Consider the following 21,621-nt stretch of genomic DNA (forward strand, 5'->3'; position numbering starts at 1 on the left):
TGGCATTACTCGACACATCGACCAGAGCCCCCCAGCGAGTCAGCAAGTCCAGCCCGATGATGCAAGGGTCTTGTATTTCAGCTAACCAAAACTCGTGGGTGGCTGCGGCTTTTCCTGCATGCACCTGCAGTGCTCTCTTCCCCAGCATGCCGGTTAGTTCCCCGGTCACAGTTCTGATTTTACAGGTGGTGGGCCTCCACTCTGTCTCTGGCAGCACCGCTGGACGCACAATGGAAATGGTGGACCCTGTGTCTACAAGGGCCCAGCACCGCTGTCCACCAATGGAGCAACAAAGATAGAGACCGTGTGCGTGGCCCACTCTGCCGATCTGGGAAGAGTTCTCAATGGGGGCATTACGGCCCTAGTGCTGTGTGTCTGTAGTTTTCCCTCTCCAGGTGATTGAGCCCAGGTGACCCCAATTCCTCATCAGCTGGGTATATAACTTGGAGAGGGACACCCAATAGTACCAGTGGGCCATTGTTGGCAGCAGTGTGTGGAGAGAGACGACCAGTGGGCCATTGGTGTCAACCAGAGAGCAAGCTCTTGTGTCTATACTCCTTGAGAAGGAGGGTGAAACCTTATTAGTGTTGTTTCTTTCAGTTTGGTTGGATCTGCGTTTGTTTTGTTAAACGCCTGGTTAGTTAAGCGCCAGCATCTTTAGTTGCCTGTTTATTTTATAGTTTGACCAAAGAGTCCGTTTTGTTAATAAATCTGTTTTTACACCTGGTTCCGCCTCCCACCTTTCTTATTCCCCCGTGATACTTTTATTTTCTTTGTTACTTCCCCTCATCCCCTGGACCTTTAACGGGGAACGTAACAATTGGGGGCTCGTCCGCCAATTAATTTTTTTGTGAATAAGACAGTAAGGAGGTGGATTCCTGGTGTGTGTTAATTGTTGCTGTGTGCAGCTTTGTCTGCGGTGGCTTGCGCGGTGAATATTCTCATTCGTTTGGTGTCTCAGACAGCTTCCCTGGTTAGAATAGGGGAGTGTCCAGCTGGGCTGTGATCAGTCCTTCCATCGGACACTCTTTTGTTATTTTGCCTTTCTTGTTTTAGGAGTAATCCTGTGTGGGGACAAGGCTCCCTTGCGGGGGTAGGCTTTTCGGGGCTCAGGCCGCCGAAGGTCAGCCTTTACAGCCGCCCCGAGCCCGGCACGCTCCGAGAAGACAGATAGGCGAAGCTTCAACCAGGTAGGAACGGGGGAAGTTTGTTTGTTGGGCTAGCCATACGTCTAATTTCAGCTTGCCGTAATTTGCCACTGGTGGATGTGACCTTTTGAAGGTGTGAGGTTGAGTGGTGGTACCTGAGGCCCGTATGTGGTGTTGTGGTGTTCTCAACTATGGCTACGTTTGATTTGTGTGAATTTACAGCTAATCCTACATTAGCTCAGCTGGATGATTGTAGGAAAAAAGAGCTATGTGATATTGCGGTGCATTATGGCATCTCCATTGTTAGGGTTTGTGGAAGACCCCAAGCGCACGACACCAGACAGAGATGGGGTTAGCCGAAAACTGGCGTACTTTATTCCTTACGCGTACAAATAGTTAAACATCGGAAGGCCATGAGCGACAAGGAAAAAACGGAAAGTCCAAGGGGGAAAAAAACTCGCGGGTAATCCAAACAGGAAAACGGCAGGATACTTCCACGGAGAAACTTTGCAAGGGAAAGACATGAACCAAGGGCTGGGATGAGTTCGTAGAGAAAAGGACCGTGGGAGGAGAGTAGCCACTACTGCGGGTGTGGCCAGGGACACCTCAAAAGGTGAGAGGCCGGTGGCAGAGCTGACCAGGGAGTTGATGGCATACTCGACCCAGGGGAGGAACCGGCTCCAGGAGCTGGGCTTCTTGGCGGCCACGCACCGGAGGGCAGACTCCACGCTCTGGTTCATCCTCTCTGTCTGTCCGTTAGTCTGTGGGTGATAGCCAGAGGAGAGACTAACAGAAACACCCAACCCCTTACAAAAGGCCCGCCATACCTGGGAGACGAACTGGGGCCCTCGGTCCGAGACGACGTCCAGGGGAAGGCCGTGGAGACGGAACACGTGGCTCGTCAGGAGGTCCGCCGTCTCAGGAGCCGATGGGAGTCTGGGGAGGGCCACCAGGTGCACTCCCTTACTGAAGCGGTCCACCACTGTCAGGATCACAGTGTTACCCTAGGAGGGCGGCAGTCCGGAGACAAAATCCAACGCCACATGGGACCAGGGCCAGCTTGGAGATGGGAGGGGCTGCAGCAGACCCGCGGGTGCCTGGTGAGAGGCCTTGCTGCGAGCACAGACGGAGCAGGCCCCTACGAAGTCCCTGACGTCGTTCCTCATGGTGGGCCACCAGAAACGCCGAGCCAGAAAGGTGAAGGTGCGGTGGACACCCGGGTGGCAAGCAAACTGACTGGCATGGCCCCAATGGAGAACCCGGGGCCGGACTGCGTCCAGGACGAATAGGCGGCGTGGAGGGACGTGGCTCGGGGCGGGATGGGAGCGCAACGCCTGCCTGACCACGGCTCGATGCCCCAGGTAACCACGCCAACCACCCTGGCCTCAGGAAGGATGGGAGTCGGCTCCTCTGTAGCTGGCTCCCTCCTCGGGTGTTGTCGGGACAGGGAGTCTGCCTTCGTGTTGCGGGACCCGGGGCGATAAGTCAGCGTGGAATCAAACCGACTGAGGAAGCTGGCCCACCGTGCCTACCGACCATTGAGGCGCTTGGTTGCCCGGATGAACGTCAAGTTCTTATGATCCGTCCAGATGGTGAACGGCTGTTCCGCCCCCTCCAGCCAATGGCGCCACTCATCCAGAGCAGCCACCACTGCCAGCAGCTCCCGGTTCCCGACATCGTAGTTCTCCTCGGCGGGGAGGAACCGGCGAGAGAAGAAGGCGCATGGGTGGACCTTCTGGTCAGACGCTGACCGCTGGGAGAGGACAGCCCCCAACCCGGTGTCAGCAGCGTCCACCTCTACGATGAACTGCCTCTTGGGGTGGGGGTGGAGCAGGACCGGGGCGCTGGTGAACCTCTCCTTGAGGGACTGGAACGCAGAGCGGGCAGCCGGGGACCAGATGAACGGCTGGGAAGGGGAGGTCAGCCTGGTGAGAGGTTCTGCCACGCAGCTGTAGTTTCGGATGAACCTCCGATAGAAGTTCGCAAACCCGAGGAAGCTCTGTAATTCCTTCCGTGATGTGGGATCGGGCCATTCCACCACAGCCTGGATCTTGCGGGGGTCGGCCCGGGTCTGTCCCCTCTCAACGACGAAGCCCAGGTAGTCAACGGAAGGGGAACGGAACCGGCACTTCTCTGCCTTGACCAAGAGCCGGTTCCGGAGGAGACGTTCGAGTACCCGGCGGACATGCTGGACATGTTCCTCGAGGGTCCTGGAGAAGATGAGAATGTCATCGAGGTACACCACCACAAACTCGTCGAGCATGTCGCGGAGAATGTCATTCATGAGAGCCTGGAATACCGCCGGGGCGTTGGTGAGGCCGAACGGCATGACCAGGTACTCATAATGACCCCGGGGCGTCTTAAAGGCTGTCTTCCACTCGTCCCCCTTCCGGATCCGGACCAGATGATAGGCACACCACAGGTCCAGCTTAGTGAAGACTGTAGCCTGGGTGAGGGGCTCAAGGGTGGAACTCGTGAGAGGAAGGGGGTACTTGTTCTTGACGGTTATCTCATTGAGTTGGCGATAGTCAATGCAGGGTCGGAGGCCCCCATCCTTCTTCTTCACGAAAAAGAATCCAGCTGCCACCTGGGAGGACGAGGGCCGAATGAGCCCCGCTGCCAAGGACTCGGAGATGTACTCGTCCATCGCAGCTTTCTCGGGGATGGTCAGACAGTACAGACGACTGCTGGGAAGGGGTGCCCCAGAGTGGAGGTTGATAGCACAGTCATAAGGCCGATGAGGAGGAAGAGATTGGGCCCGGGTCTTGCTGAAAACCTCACCTAACTCATGGTACTCAGGGGGAACAGAGGAGAGGTCGGGAGGCGGGGTACTAGGGGCACGTCGGGGGGATGGGGCGGGAGCCGCCTGGAGACATTGGGCATGACAGGAGGCGCTCCACTCCATGATGGTACCGGAGGCCCAGGCGATGTGTGGCTCATGCTGCATGAACCAGGGGCGCCCTAGGATCACAGGGACTAACGGGACTGGATGATGTAGAACCGAAGTCTCTCCACATGGTTACCTGCTATGGTGAGAGAGACAGGGTGGGTGCGTTGGCTGACGCTGGCCAGGCAGCGCTCGTCCAGCGCGAAGGCCTCCATGGGCTTCTCCAGCGTCTCCAGCGGGATGTTAGCCTGGGCAGCAAACTCCGAGTCCAGGAAACACTCATCAGCCCCCGAGTCGAGGAGTGCACCCACCGTGAGCCGCTGGTCAGCCCAGGCCAGGGTAATGTTAACTAGATGGTTCTGTGGGGCAGGACGGCAGGAACAGGAAAGTCGGCTCACTAGGATCTCCCGGGGCCCCAGTGAGCCGAGTCTTTTGGCCGAGTGGGGCAGCCGCTGATCAGATGTCCCTTCTGGCCACAGTAGAGGCACTGACCCGCCTTGAACCGGGCCTCCCGTTCGGCCGGGCTAAGGTGCGTGTGCCCCAGCTGCATAGGTTCCTCCCCCGTCGTGGTCTGGGGCGTGGGGGGAGAAACGGCCACAGGGAAAGTGGGGCGAACAGGAGTAGGGATCCTGTTAGGAGTGCTGGACGACTGGGGAATGGACGGGGATCCACACAGGGCTCGCTCGCGCCTCCTCTCCCGGAGGCGTCCGTCGATGCGGATGGCGAGCTTGATCAGGTCCTCGAGGGAGGTGGGCTCCTCCTGGGTGGCTAGCTGGTCCTTGACAGCCTGAACTCCACTGAGTAGTCTGTGACACTGCCACTGCCCTGCTGGATACTGCTCAGCAGAGCACCAGGGTCCTGGCCACCAACTGGATGGTGGAAAACCTTCCGTAGTTCCGCCTCAAAGGCCTCGTAGGTGAGGCAGAAACTGGCCTTCATGGACCAGGAAGCAGTGGCCCACTGAGCTGCTCGGCCTGTGAGCAGGTTGGTCACATAAGCGACCCGGGCAGCATCAGACGTGAACATGCTGGGTTGGTGCAGGAAGACCAGCTCACACTGCATGATGAACGTGGCACAGGTCTCAAAGTCGCCATCAAACGGTCGTGGGCTGGAGAGGCAGGGCTCCCGGGGAACTGGGTTGAGCCCCACAGGGTTAACTGGGGCAGCGGGCCCAGGGGGCGGGTTACCCACGACTCCAGGGACAGGCTGGCCCGGCGGCTGGATGGTGAGAGCCGCCGTGATCGTTTGCAACTGCCGCAGGATCTCTGCTTGTTGGCTCGCCAACGCCGCCTGCTGCCTCGTTAGGTTACCCACACAGGCCTGGAGGGGCGGGACCCGAGTCTGAAGATCTCTCACCGCGGCGGGGGCCGCCTCTAGATGCTGGGTGTGGGAGTTAGTCAGTTGAATCTGTTCGATGAGAGCCGCTCGAAGCGGGCTGGCCGGTACGCTCTCTGTGTCGGCTGGGGTCGTCATGGTCAGTTCGTACTGTTAGGGTTTGTGGAAGACCCCAAGCGCACGACACCAGACAGAGATGGGGTTAGCCGAAAACTGGCGTACTTTATTCCTTACGCGTACAAATAGTTAAACATCGGAAGGCAATGAGCGACAAGGAAAAAACGGAAAGTCCAAGGGGGAAAAAAACTCGAGGGTAATCCAAACGGGAACACGGCAGGATACTTCCACGGGGAAACTTTGCAAGGGAAAGACGTGAACCAAGGGCTGGGATGAGTTCGTAGAGAAAAGGACCGTGGGAGGAGAGTAGCCGCTACTGCGGGTGCGGGGAGGTTACAACACGAACTGACAACGGGCACGTGGGAGGCCACCAAACTTAAGCCCAGCCCTGATGACTAAGCCCGGCCCTGACGAGCCGATTGGCTGCCGGCGCGGGGTGGGCGGGCCACGGCGCGGGGTGAGCGAGCCATAACATCCATCTCAGGTTCTCTTTCTAAAAGGGACCTGAAAGCTGCGCTTATAGATGCGCTAATTGTTCGAGGGGTTCTGAGCTTAACGGCGCCTCGTGGTGAAGCCGCATTGTTCTCGGCTGACAGCCGCTCTGATTCTCCAGCAGAGGAGCCGGCTGAGCAAATACCGGTTAGTTTTACTCCGGGTTCCCGTGGTGTGACAGAGAAGAAACCGGTTACCCTACCCCCCCTTGGACCTTTCTCCGTAGAGTCCACGCCTGGTTCTAAACTGGATGTGCGGTTAAAAGTCCGTCTTGCTCGTCTCCAGTTGGAAAAAGAGGAAAGGGAAAAGGAGAGGGAACTTCAGCTTCGTAGGGAGTTGGAGTTGAGGAAGTTGGAGGCAGAGACAGCCGTCAAAATGCGACAGTTAGAGCTGCAGTTAGGACCTGGCTCGGCTGTTACGAGTGAGTTGCCGCTTTTGATGTGAGCAAAAACATCACGTTGGTCCCTGTGTTCCGTGAGGCCGAAGTTGAAACCTACTTCGGTGCGTTTGAGCGCATAGCCGCCGCTTCGAGCTGGCCACAGGATGCGTGGGCTATATTGCTCCAGTGTGAACTAACTGGGAAAGCTCTGGAAGCTTGCGCCTCACTTCCCGCCGCGGATAGCATTGTCTATGAAAAACTCAAAAGTGCTATTCTGCGGGCATATGAGCTGGTGCCAGAGGCGTACCGACAACGTTTCAGAGGCCTCAGGAAAAGCCCAAATCAGATGTATACTGACTTTGCGCGGGGAAAAAAGCCTTCTCTTTAAACGATGGTGTTCGGCTTGCAAAGTCCACGACTTGGCGTCCTTAAAAGAGCTGATAGTGTTGAAGGATTTCAAAAACTGTGTGCCTGACCGCATTGTCACTTTGAATGAACAAAAAGTGTCCACTCTGCATCAGGCAGCAGTGTTGGCGGACGAGTTCGCGCTAACACATAAAAGCGTTTTTGTGCCGCGTAATATTTCCTCCCCCGGCGGCGGGGACTCACGAAATCCTAACCTGCACGTTACCCAAACGTTTCGTGTCGGTACTCCTCCAAATCCTAGGGTGGAGAAACAATGTTGTTTTTATCATAGGTCTGGACATGTGGTTGCAGATTGTGAGGCCTTGAAACAGAAGCAGCAGACAGCTGTCCCGAGGAGCCAAAAGGGGTGGGGTTGATAAAAACGATGTCCACGGTTGGCGTCGGCCTGGTTGCCTTCGGCGTGGTGACGGACGAACCTGGCAGACGACCCCTCTTTCGACGTCTCCCTCATCTGCGTGGACCTCAGCCTGACGCACTCGGGGTCTTGGTTGGTTGTGTTGGGCCATCACAGCCTCCACCCTCTCTGCCTCTTCCAACGCAGTCTTGAAGGCTGTAGGTGCCGTGATGCGGAGGTGCTCCTTCAACCTCTCTGGGGTGAGCCCCTGGATGAAGGCACTCAGGGCTAACTCGTCACGAGCTGCTGGATCAAGGTAGCCACGATGTGCAAAGAAGCGCACGTCCGCTGTTCCCAGGCTCTCGCCCTCTTGGCGGCGCCGGCAGGCCAGTCGGTCTCGCATGCTGTCAGTAGAGACCCGTTGGCCAAAGCGTCGTTCTAAGGCAGCGGCCAGTGTCTCGTAATCCCGCTGTTCTGATGGCATAAGGTCGAGCAATACCTGCAACGTATTCCCTTCGAGCGCCAGGGCAACATAAACAGCAGTGTCTTGAGTGCTCCAATGGTTGTGCCTTGCTGCCAGTTTTGCTTGAGCTAGGTATGGCTCCAAGGCCGTGATGCCAGCATGCCGTGGGAGCTTGAAGATCACTGGTGGTGGCAGTATCGCATTAGTAGGGGGTGCTGGGGTTGTCGTGACGTTGGTCAGCGAAGTGGTGACAGTGCCGTAATGGCGGTGGCCGGCGGCGGAATTGCGGCTGTTAGCAGTGGATGTGCGGTGGCCGGCGACGGCGGCCGGCGCGGGGGGCACTGGTTCCGTCAGCCCTCTCTCCGAATGAAGTCCTCAATTTCGCGGAGCACCACGTCGAATGGACTTCTTGACGTTGCCATTTTAGGGTTGTGGGTATTATCTGCAATCCCACTTCTGATACCAGTGTGGCGAACATAGAAGTAATGACACAGATAACTTTTCAGTCTCCTTTATCGAATTCACGCAGAGACAAGAACGTAAAAGAAATATGACACAATACATGGGGGTTATCTACACGAACAACAAAGTTTATCAGGGTTTCAGTACCAAAGTTACACAACACAACAGAATGACAACTACAATTACACCACACCAAATAGTAACCACATAAACGCATAAAACACTTACAAAACATTTAATAATCAACTGACAATCTGAACGCAGTGCCTGATGGGTAAAACAAGAAGGCACACTTCTAACGGGGTAGCCTCTTCGCAACAATATTATATTTTCCTGCAAATTGTCTTTATGAAATAATGTACATTTGTTTCAATCCGCATTCAATGAGTCTAGTAGGCCAAGAAAACCCCTTGTTTTACAGCCTCTCAGGGAGTAGTTACAGGAATAAGGAATGTAGGTCATGTTTAAATACCCCTCTCTATTAGGAGAAGTGCAGTGTGTATATTATGAGTGATTTAATGTCCTGACATACGCAGTGGTGTGTTAAGTAATCTATGATTTGCTTGCATTAAAACAATGAAAGAACTACCGCTGCATCCAAGTACACAGAAAAGGACATTAAAAGATGTTTCCGCCCGGTTTCGAACCGGGGACCTTTCGCGTGTTAGGCGAACGTGATAACCACTACACTACGGAAACATACAAAACATGCATAGTACAGACATATACCTCTGAGCAAATGTTGCTGCCCTATTGATAGTAGTGATTTATGCTGGATGAACCACAATTCCATCTGACTCACCAGTAGCTGTTTGGATTAAAGATAACCCATGTCACATTTAAAGCAAAACAACTTCTCAATTTGTGTTGTTTAATTTAAATGTCAATACTCAGAGTATTCAGAGATTTTTTGAGTGGATGTGATTAAGCATGCTAGCTAGCTACAGCAATTATTTGACAGTATATGGACTTAGTCACCATGTTAATTTGCACCACTGATAAACTCACCTGAAAAATTGCACAAGGTACTGTCAGCTCTTTTCTCTCTCCTCTTTCTTTTCTCTCTTTTCGTCTTTGAGAGTCTCGTTATAAGTTTGTTTTAGAAGGAAACGTGAGGCGAATGTGATAACCACCACACTACGGAAACCTACTGAACATGCATAGTACAGACAGATACCTCTGAGCAAACGTCTCTGCCCTACGATTCCATCTGAATCATCAGTAGCTGTTTGGACTAAAGATAATCCGTGTCACTTTAAAACCAGAACAACTTATCGAATTTTGTTGTTTCAAACGTGAATACTCAGAATATTCAGAGATTCTTTTTAATGAGAGGGTATGATTAAGCATGCTCTAGCTATAGTAATTATTTGACAGTATATGGAGTTAGTCAACATGTTAATTTGCACCACTGATAAACTCACCTGAAAATTTGAGCAAGGTACTGTCAGCTCTTTTCTCTCTCCTCTTTCCTTTCTCTCCTTTCATTTTTGAAAGTCTTATTTTGTTTTGCTTTAGAAGGAAACATGATGCCACACTATGTTCTGCATCGCTGATATTAACACAAATTCCCTGTGTCCCTGGTCAGCAAGTGCAGTTCGTGGCAGGGCAGGGCTAGAACATTTGGTGTAAATAGAAGTGGGAATAAATACAGACACTCGGAACGTCAGATATTTACTTTTTGCCAAAATAAGAAATTGATAGGGTTTTTTTGTTATCATATTGACTAATAAACAGTTATTACCCCTGTGTGCCAGCATCTTCTAAGACCACGTTCAATAAGGGCCATTGGAATCATCCTGACATACCCCAAAATCCACACAACTTTGATCCCAGGAATCAGGATTAGGAATCAGGGACAATTTATTTGTCATTTCATCATATATACTACGTACACAAAAGAAACGAAATTCCGTTTCCCACAGCAGCTCAACACAAAAGACAAAAACACATATCCAAAACCCTCCAAAAAAACCAAAACAAAACAAAACCAAAAAACACAAAAAACATACCAAAAAAAAAAAGAAGAGAAAAGGCAAAAAAGAAGAAAGAACCCACAAACAGCCAACAACACAGTCCACCCAGTGCAACACAGACCAAAAACTCCACCGTCCACAGAACGGACGCCAGACAAGATGACTGTCGGAACTGCCGGTCTGCATGGGCTAGCAGTTAGCTTAGCTTGCCCCGCATCCGCGTCCCGTCAGACCGCCCTCGATGTTTCCCCCTTTGGTGCAGCTCCGTGGTCCCTGTGCCCACTGGATGCAGCAGACCAGGATCCCTCAGCCGAGCCAAGGCCAGCTCTTCAGCCAAACACATTCGACACACGTAATTGTTGTAATACAGTAATTTGACAATGGGTGTCGCTAATGCGCTATACTGTCCTCTAGTGTCTGCTTGTAGTTCCGGTTTGTGTCTCCTTGTAGTTCCGGTTTGACTTTCTGTATAAACGCGTGAAAAAGCAATAGGTTATGGGCCCAGAGCGTCGCTAAAAGGCTGTTTTACACAGAGTTTTGTGTGAGATAAACGGTGTTGTGGAATTCACAATGGAAGATAAGCTGTTTATTGACAAGCTGAGCGGACCAGAGAACTGGGCAACGTGGAAATTTCAGATGGAACACTTGCTGAAAGCGAAAGGACTATGGGGCATACTAATGGAGACGGATATCCTAGCTGCAGATGCTAATGCACACGCACAAGCTGAATTCACGAAACGGAGAGAGAAGGCATTCTCTGTGTTAGTGCTGAATGTAAGTACACCCCAGTTGTACCTGATAACAAGCTGCCAGACTCCAAAAGAGGCGTGGAACACGCTGAAAGGACATTTTGAGAGAGATACTTTGGCAAATGAACTGTTCCTGAAGAAAAAATATTTCAGATGTGAAATGAAGGAAGGAGAAAGTTTAAATGAACATTTAAAACGAATGAAGGAACTGACTGATCAGCTAGGAGCAATAGGTTCTGTGATTGAAGAGGAAGACCAAATGATAACACTCTTGGGTAGTTTGCCACCAAGCCATGCTACAATTGTCACTGCGCTAGAAACAAAGATTGACAACTTGACATTGCAGTTTGTTCAGCAATCATTAATAAATGAAGAGCAAAAGCGAATGAATGCTAATGATAACTCCAGTGGTGCTACGTCAGGTGGTGCATCAGCCATGTCATCACAATTTCGTGGAGATATGCAGGCTAACACCAAGACAGTGGGAGCTGAAAGACCAAGCACTTGGAGATGTTACAAATGTGGGAAAGAAGGACATATAAAGCGCGACTGTCCAAGTTGGAAAAAGAAAAAGAAAATCCACAAGACGCATGATGTGTGCAGATGCAGAAGATTCGTCTGAAAGTGCCTTTGTCGCTAAAGAGGCAAACCCGACTGAGAGGCCACAACAGGTTGAATGGTTGATTGATTCGGGAGCATCAAAGCACATGACATGTGATAAAGAAATTCTTCAAGACTACCAGCAATTCTCAAAAGCACATTCTGTGAAACTCCTTGACGGCAGGGTGGTTGACACCCTACTTGGCAATGTCAAAATGAGAATGACTTTCAAAGTAAGTGATGTAAAAAATGTCACAATGTATGACGTGCTGTATGTTCCAAAACTATCTGGGAATCTATTCTCAGTGGGAGCTGCTGTCAGAAAAGGAAATACGGTGCAGTTCAAGAAGTCTCGCTGCTACATACATGGGAAAGATGGAACTCTTCAAGGAATGGGAACACAAAGATCTGACGGGCTGTATCAGCTGGACATCGAAGGATGTTCGTCTGTCTGTCATGGTGCATCAAGTGCATCAGTAGCAGCCAGCCTGTGGCACCAGCGCCTGGGTCACACCACCAAGCTGAAGGAACTAAAAGATCTGGTGAACGGAGTGGACTTCTCTGCATGTTGCATTCTGTGAAGGATGTGTGAAAGGCAAGCTGTCTAGAAAGCCATACAAGCCAGATGGAGAAATCCGTTCCAAATGCAAGTTGCAGCTGATCCATAGTGACGTCTGTGGTCCCATGCAGACTGAATCTATAGGCGAAGCAAAATATTTTGTGACTTTTATCGATGATTACTCTAGATGCTGCAAGGTATACGTTCTGAAACAGAAGAGTGAAGTCCTTAGCAAATTCAAGGAATTTGAGAAAACATTCTCCAATGAGTGTGGGCAGAATTTCACGAGACTGAGAACAGACAGTGGTGGTGAGTACACATCAAAGGAGTTTCAAGAATATTTGAAGGCTCAAGGTATCCACCATGAGATGACTGTACCTCGCTCACCACAGCAAAATGGTATTGCAGAAAGAAAAACATTAATTGAAGCAGCTAGAAGTATGCTGTCTCATGCTAAGTTGCCAAAGATGTACTGGGCAGAGGCTGTAGCAACCGCAGCTTACATACAAAACAGGCTGCCCACATCTGTCCTGAAGCAAGAGACACCCTACGAGAGATGGTGTGGCAAAAAGCCGGACATGAATCACATGAGAGTGTTTGGCTGTGTTGCTTATGCACATATCCCAGACACAGAGAGAAGAAAACTGGACAAGAAGGCTGTGAAGCTTCGTTTCATGGGATATGCAAACAATGCCAAAGGCTATCGCCTGTTTGATGAAGAGAAAAGGAGGATTCTAATTCGTCGTGATGTTATCTTTAATGAATCAGACTTCGACTGGAAACAGGAAGTGGAAGTGACCTGCTCAGAGAACGAGGTAACCATGAACACAGATGAGAGGGGAACACCAGATGACGAGGTCACTGTCGACGAAGCTGCTAGAGAAGGCGGTGGAATCAGAAGGGCTCCAAGGAGATATGGATACGGTGAGTTTGCTGATATAGTGACTGTTGATCATTATGCCAATGTGTGTCGTGTCATAGAGCCAAGCACACTGAAAGAAGCAATGATGAGTTTTAATGCAAAGGAATGGGAGGAGGCGGCTGACTTGGCATATGAATCGCTGCTGGAAAATGAGATGTGGGACTTAGTGGATTTACCAAGGGATAGAAAGGCCATAGGATCAAGATGGGTGTTCAAAGTCAAGCATCATAGTCCTGGACGAGTGGAGAGATACAAGTGCAGACTCGTTGCCAAGGGCTACACGCAGTTGTATGGTGTTGACTATGATGAAACTTTTTCACCCGTGGTACGATTCAGCTCAATTCGTACATTACTGTCCTTTTATTACGGCTCGCCCAGCTGTGCTCCCTTACCAACGTGATCTCGCTGGTACGCCCGGGACCTCTGAGCGCGCGGCCAGGGGGCTGCGCGCTTGTCAACGGGAACGAGCCAGGCGCGCTCCGTCTAACACCTGAAGTTTGTCGGCTCATCCCGCACCTGCAGCCAATCAGCTCGTCAGGGCTGGGTTTAAGTTTGCTGGTCTCCCAGAGCTCATTGCAAGTTCGTGCCGTAACCCCCTCGTTGAAGTGGTTACTCTTCCCTCCCTGTGCATTCTCTCCGAGTTTATCTCAGCCCTTGGATTTACTATTTTCTCTGTGGAGTGTTTCCCTGTGGAATCATCCTGCCGCGTTCCCAATTTGGATTACCAGTGAGTTTTCTTGTACTTTCTCTGTTTGTTGTGGATTACCTGCAACGTGGATTACTGGACTCTTTTCGTTGCCGTGCATGTTTTCTCGTTGGACCTTAAGGGGACATTTCGGTTCATTTTGGACTTCCTGTTTCCTAAGTTGCTCCTTGTCCTCCTGTGTTGACCTTGTATGAATTATTAATAAATTACGCCAGTTTCGGCTAACTCTCTCTGCCTGGTGTCGTGTGCTTGGGGTCTTCCACAAACCCTAACACCTTTGCCATCCAGAACAATCTACATGTGCACCAGATGGACGTAGTAACTGCATTCCTTAATGGACACCTGGAAGAAGAAATCTACATGGAGCAACCAGAGGGATACATCAAACCAGGGCAGGAACACCTGGTGTGTAAACTGAAGAAATCAATCTATGGACTGAAGCAGTCTCTTCCCTGCTGGAGTAAGGCTTTCACAGAGTTAATGATGCAAATTGGATTTAAACAGAGCACACCAGACCCCTGTGTGTTTGTGAGATCAAGACAAGAGCTTGAGATACTCGCTGTTTATGTGGATGATCTGATTCTGATTACGGAGTCGATTGCAAGCATGAACAAGCTGAAAATGGCTCTCAAGAAGCGCTACAAGATGAAGGACATGGGTGAGCTGTCCTATATCCTGGGCATCTCTGTTGTCCAAGACAAAGAAAAGAACTGTGCCTTACTTCATCAGAAGCATTACATTGAAGCCATTCTTCAGAAATATGGGATGGATAATGCAAATCCTGTTGCAACTCCTGCTGATTCCAACGTCAAATTGAAAAAAAGTGATGGTGTCAGTAAGCCTGTGAACCAAAGTACCTATCAGTCCATGGTAGGAAGTCTGCTGTATGCTGCGATGGCCACACGACCAGACATAGCTCGAGCAGTGAGTGCTGTGTCAAAGTTCAACGCAAATCCAGATGCTGCACATCTGACTGCTGTGAAGAGAATACTTCGATACTTGAAAGGTACAGTGAACCTTGCTCTCAAGTACGAGTGGTCAGAGTCTGCGCCAGTAGTGGTTGTGGTTGCTATAGTTACCAAGCCTCCCTTCCAGTCTGCCTGCGTGGCAGTCTCTGTTCTTTTTCCTGTTTCAATCAAATGGCCGCTGCCGCACGTTACCATCTGCGTTGTGTGATTCATTGATATCGTCTCTCATTACTGGCGTGGTGGCAGCGCTTACCAGACTTACGTCCCGAGGACTGATATTTACCGAACTAATCGCGGTAGCCCTTCCAGGGGAATCACAGGGTAGTTACGTCTACCACCAGACGCAGCTGGGCTAGCTCAGGCACAGTTGTGCTAGCTAAGTGGGCAGCATGGCGACACACGGAGCACCGAAGCAGTGGTGTTTAACAAAGACCGAGACGGTGAACTCTTTTGAGAACTGGCGTCAGAACCTGCTTTATATACTGTCGCTCTACGCCGGGTTTGCCCCCTTCCTGCTCGATGGCGTGGAGTGGGAGAAGAAGTCTAAAACGTCCCCTGTCCGGGGATTCACAGATGACGGTGAAGATATTCCCGCGCCCCGACGTCGCAATAAAGAACAGAAGGTAACCATGTTAGAGCTAATGTTGGGACAGATAGCCAATTATTGTCCTGTAATCTCTCGTCACAGCATAGTCAGGCACTCCACATCTATTGACGGCATATGGCAAGCTATTCGTCTACATTATGGCTTTCAGTGCACCGGGGCTGTGTGTGAACTCCCCAAGTCAAAGCAATCCATCCTTGTCCGGACAAGGAGGTCATGTCCCCTTTGTAAATGTGCCGGCAGGCCTGATAATCACTTCCTCAGCAAATGTTCCTTTCTGTCCCCCCAAGATAAAATGTACATGGCAAAGTCGCGTCAGGTTTTGGGAGAGCAGGTCGAGACTGATGATGAGGTAGAGGAGTGCATTAGTGGGGAGCTAGCGACATCTAGTAGTGTGAAACGTGTCAAACAGTCCTCTTACCTCGATGCCTTCCATGAACACTGCCCTGTGCGTCTCACCGTTGATAGTGGGGCAACAGGCAACATGATGAGGGCCTAATGCGCGACCAGGCTGGGCGTCACCGTCACAGGAAGTATGCAGTCCGCATTCCAAGCAGCTGGCTCGTACCTTTTGAAAGTATTGAGAGAGACACGGACACACTTCCAGAGAGATGGCCATGACCTCTATTTTGAGGGCCTCGTCGTTGAGAATCTCGACTCTGACATCCTGGCTGGAATTCCCTTTATGGAAAAGAACGACGTCTCCGTCAGACCAGCCAAACACTACATCTGCTTGGGCGAGGATATATACCGCTACGGCACCCTCCAAACACCGACGGACAGGCATGCCGTACGGCGCGCGCACGTGTTCCGCGCTCCGGATAAATCTACTGTGTGGCCAGGGGAGTACATCGAGCTCGAGCTGCCTCCTGAGCTGTGCAATGTGGACAGTGAGCTGGCTATTGAACCACACGTCGATGTCTCATGTGACCAGTCTGACACATAGCAGTGGCCTTTCCCCAACTTTGCTACAGGGTGTGTCCGGGAAGATCCGTGTTCCAAATCTCACTGGCGAGTCGCGGCTGGTCCAGAAAAGCCACCACCTATGTCAAGTCCGCGCTACATATGTCCTGTCACTCAGTGACGCCGCCGTGCCAGCTGATCCCCCCAAACTGGCCCCGATGACCATGTCAGCCTTGTCCTCTGACCTTGTCGCTCTGTACCCAGATATCATCATGCCTGCTGACACCGGAGATGAGTTCCGCGCCCTGCATAGAGAGTTTGATGTAGTGTTTGATCCCCACTTTGAAGGATATAACGACGCCAAGAATGCCAATAAGAATCCAGTGGCGGAGAAGGCTGTTCAAGAGATTCAGAGGGAGATTCTTCGTCTCGAGCCTAACTATAGGGCTGTTACTCCCCTGTTACCCTCTGTCACTACGGCCAACCTGAACGGTCGTGTTAGGTCACGTGGATTGTCTGCCCGTGGAATGCTGCTTCAGCGTGACCAGTTCTCCCATAGGCAGTTGCCTGTGGTCGACCAGGACCTCATCTTGAAACAACAGTCGGAGCGTGTCACCAACCATCCGTACAGCATGAAGTCAAAGGTGCCCTCTGGTTGTGTGGCCGTACCTCCCGCCATTCGACCTGGTGAACTGGTGTACCGGTATGGTGACCGGAATAAGTCAAAGGTCCGTGACAGGTACCTCGTCACGAGCGTGGATGGTTCATGGTGCAATATCCAGACGTTCACGGGGTCTCAACTCCGTCGCACCTCCTACAGGGTCAGGCTGGGTGACTGCTACAAAGTGGAAGGTCCCTCTACAGCCTCTGAACCCCTCGCGGACGATTTCGCGTCTGATGAGGACTGGGACAACCCTGCCCCGCACTGCCCTGGCATACCGCCAGCCATTGCCGAGCCCCCACCTGCACCTTGCCTGCCTTGTGAATAACGATATGAGGCTGGGGGATGAGACTGTTCCTCCCGTCGAGGTCGAGCCTGGGGGGAGCTCCCCTGGCGAGTGTGTGCCTGCTCTTGCACCTGATGCTGCACCTCGACGCTCGGAGTGTTGCCGGCGCTTGCCGCGGCATTTAGAGGACTTTGAACTTTAGGCCAGTTGTTTGTGTGTACTGGTGATAATGTTTTGTCTTACCTTACAAGTCTAGTTATATAGCCTGAGCTGTGATGTTGCCTGGTGTTCTGTGGTGGTATTGTTGTACTGTGTGAAGGGGGGGTCTTTCTTTTGGAAAAAAAGGGGTGACGCCAGTAGTGGTTGTGGTTGCTATAGTTACCAAGCCTCCCTTCCGGTCTGCCTGCGTGGCAGTCTCTGTTCTTTTTCCTGTTTCAACTAAATGGCCGCTGCCGCACGTTACCATCTGCGTTGTGTGATTCATTGATATCGTCTCTCATTACTGGCGCTGGAACTTTGATCGGCTTCTCAGATGCTGACTGGGCCGGTGATCAGGATGACCGCCGCTCAACAACCGGCAACATATTCTTACTGAGTGGAGGAGCAGTGAGCAAGAAACAGGCAACAGTTGCAGAAGCCGAGTACGTCGCACTCAGTCAAGCTGCTCAAGAGGGTGCCTGTCTGAGACGATTACTGAATGATCTCGGAATGGATGCTACGCTCACAGTGATCCTGGAGGACAACCAAGGAGCCATTGCAATCGCGAAGAATCAAGTGGATCACTCAAGGACTAAACACATAGACATTCGCTACCACTACATCCGTGAATGTGTGCAGAATGGGCAAATAGAACTGCAATATTGCCCAACAAATGGCATGAAGGCAGATATATTGACCAAGCCACTGACTAAACAGAAGTTTGAATATCTTAGGAGAGAGATTGGTCTTTTCCCTATGTAATTCTGTTTAGTGTAATAGGCACTTTTTTCTATTGAAAATGGTAAGAAAGCTGTAAGCCAGGTAAAAGGCGTAAGAAAAGGAATCTTGCAAGTTTTTTTCAGTTTAAAGATTTAGTATCTTGACATTATTTGTGAAGGAGAGCACGGCTCTTAGTAATATAATTTAGTGTGAAGTGCCTTAAGGCCATTGTAAAATTTAGTGGGAGTGTTGTAATGCAGTAATTTGACAATGGGTGTCGCTAATGCGCTGTACTGTCCTCTGGCGTCTGCTTGTAGTTCCGGTTTGACTTTCCGAATAAACACGTGAAAAAGCAATAGTAATGTGTTAAAATGACGTGCCCGCACCACGGAAACAATGCCAATGGAAAGTCAGCTAGGATCCTTTGTCATGCTGGACACACGATTTCCCTGATTCAACAACACCATGCAATGAGCGCTGTTTAATATTTTCTAGTTAACACATTTATATTTTATTTTTATTGTAATTTGACTGAATTTATTAAGCGTCTTGTAGTGCCTGCACGATGGCGCAGTGGTTAGCACGGACGCCTCACGGCAAGAAGGTCCTGGGCTCAAGCCCTGGGGCAGTCCAATCTTGGGGGTCGTCCTCTGTGTGGAGTTTGCATATACTGCCCTCGCAGCACGTACTCTTGTGCAAAGTTAGACGGCCAGTTAACATCCAAAAGTCCTCCAATAAACACACCAGACTCGACTTTTCTTGTATTTTACTGGTCTTGTTTCCTCGTTTTTTTGCTTTCGTTTTGGGGTTTGTTTGTTTTGGTTTGGTTTTTTTGTAAAGCTGAAACATACACACAAGACTTGACTTTTCTTGTATTTTACCGAAGTCTTGTTTGCTCTAGGTTTTTTGCTTTCGTTTTGTTTTTTTGTTTTTCGTGTGTTTTTTTGTAAAGCTGAAACATTACAGAAATAAGAAAACAAATCGGTGTACAAACATCAACATAGTCATATTGACAGTATTATACACATAACTACATAAATGCACAATTTCTACCAAAATATAAAGCACCAATGTACTGTATAGAAACACAGCTCAACTACCACAACTGCAAATCAAAAAATCATTAGTGAACAGAGCTAATTACTGCTGTACCTGCTAGCTAGCAGCAGAGCGCATGCTAACAGCACAGCGCATGCTAACTAGCACAGCGTATGTTTACCAAAACGATAAAAAAAGTTTCCAACATGATATCCCTTAAGAGAATGTGTTTGATAATTATTTATATACGTTACTTACAGACAAATAGTCTCCAAGGCAGAAGCGTACCGAAATACATTCAGCACCGACATGTATTCACCACTGTCCGTCTTGCCTGTCCGTGCTCGCCTGAAGAAAGGCTAAGCTAGCGGAAGATACGGGGAGTAGCAACACATTCCCACAAGCCCCTGCACCATAGGCGTCAAAATAGTCCGCCCATAGTGACCGCCAAACCGACCGGCTATTTAACTAACTTATTTGCGTAATTTATTTAAATTACTTACTTAACTTTAAAGGCAGCACACTCCCCGTGTCTGCGTGGGTTTCCTCCGAAGGCTCCGGTTTCCTCCCACAGTCCAAAGACGTGTAGGTCAGGTGAATCGGCCGCACTAAATTGTCCCTCGTTATGAATGTGTGTGTGTGTGTGTGTGTGTGTGTGTGTGTGTGTGTGTGTGTGTGTGTGTGTGTGTGTGTGTGTGTGTGTGTGTGTGTGTGTGTGTGTGTGTGTGTGTGTGTGTTTGATGGCCTGGCGGCCTGTCCAGGGTGTCTCCCCGCCTGCCGCCCAATGACTGCTGGGATAGGCTCTAGCATCCCCGCGAGAGCAGGATAATGGATGTTTACGATTTTTTTTTCTAATGCACTGAATTGTGTGTGATATCACTCATTTTGATATACTAAGGTTAGAGTAAGGGATTTACCTTAAAATAATCGTAACTAAGGTACTATAATAAATTAAGGAAATGAAAATAAAAATAATAATAGAATAAAAAATGGTTAATACTAAACACCGCTCATTGCATGATGTTGTTGAATCGGAATTCGTCTGTCCAGCACGACAAAGGATCATATTTGACTTTCCATTGGCATTGTTTCCGTAATTTTAACACATTACGTGGCAGCACCACGTAATGCGAGTATTAAGAGGTCGTGGTCATGTCACGTGTTTCACAAACGCAGACAAAAACACTGCAGAGTCGACACCAGGCGAGGCCACCGCCAGACCGCCTCGGTGTTTCCTCGCGGGCAGGGCCGTGGGCTAGCATTTAGCTTAGACTGCATATCAGCTCCCTCACGCCTCTGGGGGCACGCACTTTCGATGACCTCACGGTCTCACCATCTCACACCAACGTATCAAATTCAGGGGGACAACCCTGGAACCGGCGCCACAGCCGGGACGCGAACCCGTATCTCCCGCACCGCGGGCGACAACGTTCGACTAAAGAGTCCAACCCGTTAGCCAAGGGCTAATGTGTCTACTTATCCATGCACGTTACCCTACCCCCCTCTTTCGGGAAGCACGTCCCGGCGCTTCAGCATATCAGCTCCCTCACGCCTCTGGGCGCACGCGCTTCCGATGACCTCACGGTCTCACCATCCCCATTCTGACACCAGTGCAGCGAATTTGGGGGGGGGGGCAGTCCGGGAACCGCCGCCACAGCCGGGATGCAAACCCGTGTCTCCCAAACCGCGGGCGACAACGTTAACCAGTCGACTAAAGGGTCCGACCCGTTAGCCAAGGGCTAACGTGTCTACTTATCCATGTACGTTTCAGTAGTGATACGTGCTGGATGAACAATAGTCCCGTCTGGAATCATCAACAGCTGTTCGGATTAAAGATAACCCATGTCACATTTTAACCAGAACAACTTATCACATTTTGTTCTTTAGTTTAAATGTGAATACTCAGAATATTCAGGGATTTTTTTTAATGAGACGGTATGATTAGTTATGCTAGCTAGTAATCATTTACCAGTATATGGAGTTAGTCAGCATGTTAATTTGCACCATTGATAAACTCACCTGAAAATGTGTGCAAGCTACTTTCACCTCTTTTCTCTCTCCTCTTTCCTCTCTCTGTTTTCGTCTTTGGAAGTCTTATTCTATTTTATTTTGTTTTAGAAGGAAACATAATGCCACACTGTATTTTTCATCGCACAAACGCCATGTGTCCTTGACCAGCAAGTGCAGTTTGTGACAGGGCAAAGCTAGAACATTTTGTGTAAATACAAGTGGGAATAAATACAAATACTGTTCGGAACTTCAGATATTTATTTTTTGTCAAAATAAGTAATTGATAGGTGTTTTTCGTTATGCAGTTGAATAATAAACCGATATTATCTCCGTGTGCCAGTATCGTCTAAGACCACGCCCAATAAGGGCCAATGGAATCGTCCACAGACAAGGAAAGCAAACAGTTTCCGCCGGGTTTCGAACCGGGGACTTTTCGCGTGTACAGCGAACGTGATAATTACTACATTACGGAAACGCGAAAGACATGCGTAGTATAGACACATACCTCTGAACAAACGTCGCTGCCCTACTGATAGTAACGATTTATGTTTGATGAACAATAGTTCCTTCTCTATCATGAGTAGCTGTTTTTATTAAAGATCACCCCTGTCACGTTTTAACCAGAACAACTCATCAAATTGTGTCAGTGTCACATGTAGGACGGGGACAGTAGCTGTG

General features: G+C 50.1%; 1 protein-coding gene and 1 non-coding gene across 2 annotated transcripts in view; one reads left to right on the plus strand and one right to left on the minus strand.

Moving 5' to 3' along the window:
• The window catches only part of acp5b (acid phosphatase 5b, tartrate resistant), a 120,915-nt gene that overhangs the window by 61,125 nt on the left and 38,169 nt on the right, over positions 1–21,621 (plus strand). The window lies entirely within an intron of this gene.
• Positions 8,670–8,742, minus strand: trnav-aac (transfer RNA valine (anticodon AAC)). The gene has a single exon. It is a non-coding gene; the product is annotated as a tRNA-Val (tRNA).

Source organism: Lampris incognitus, chromosome 19 (genome assembly GCF_029633865.1).
Source record: "Lampris incognitus isolate fLamInc1 chromosome 19, fLamInc1.hap2, whole genome shotgun sequence".
NCBI lineage: Eukaryota > Metazoa > Chordata > Actinopteri > Lampriformes > Lampridae > Lampris > Lampris incognitus.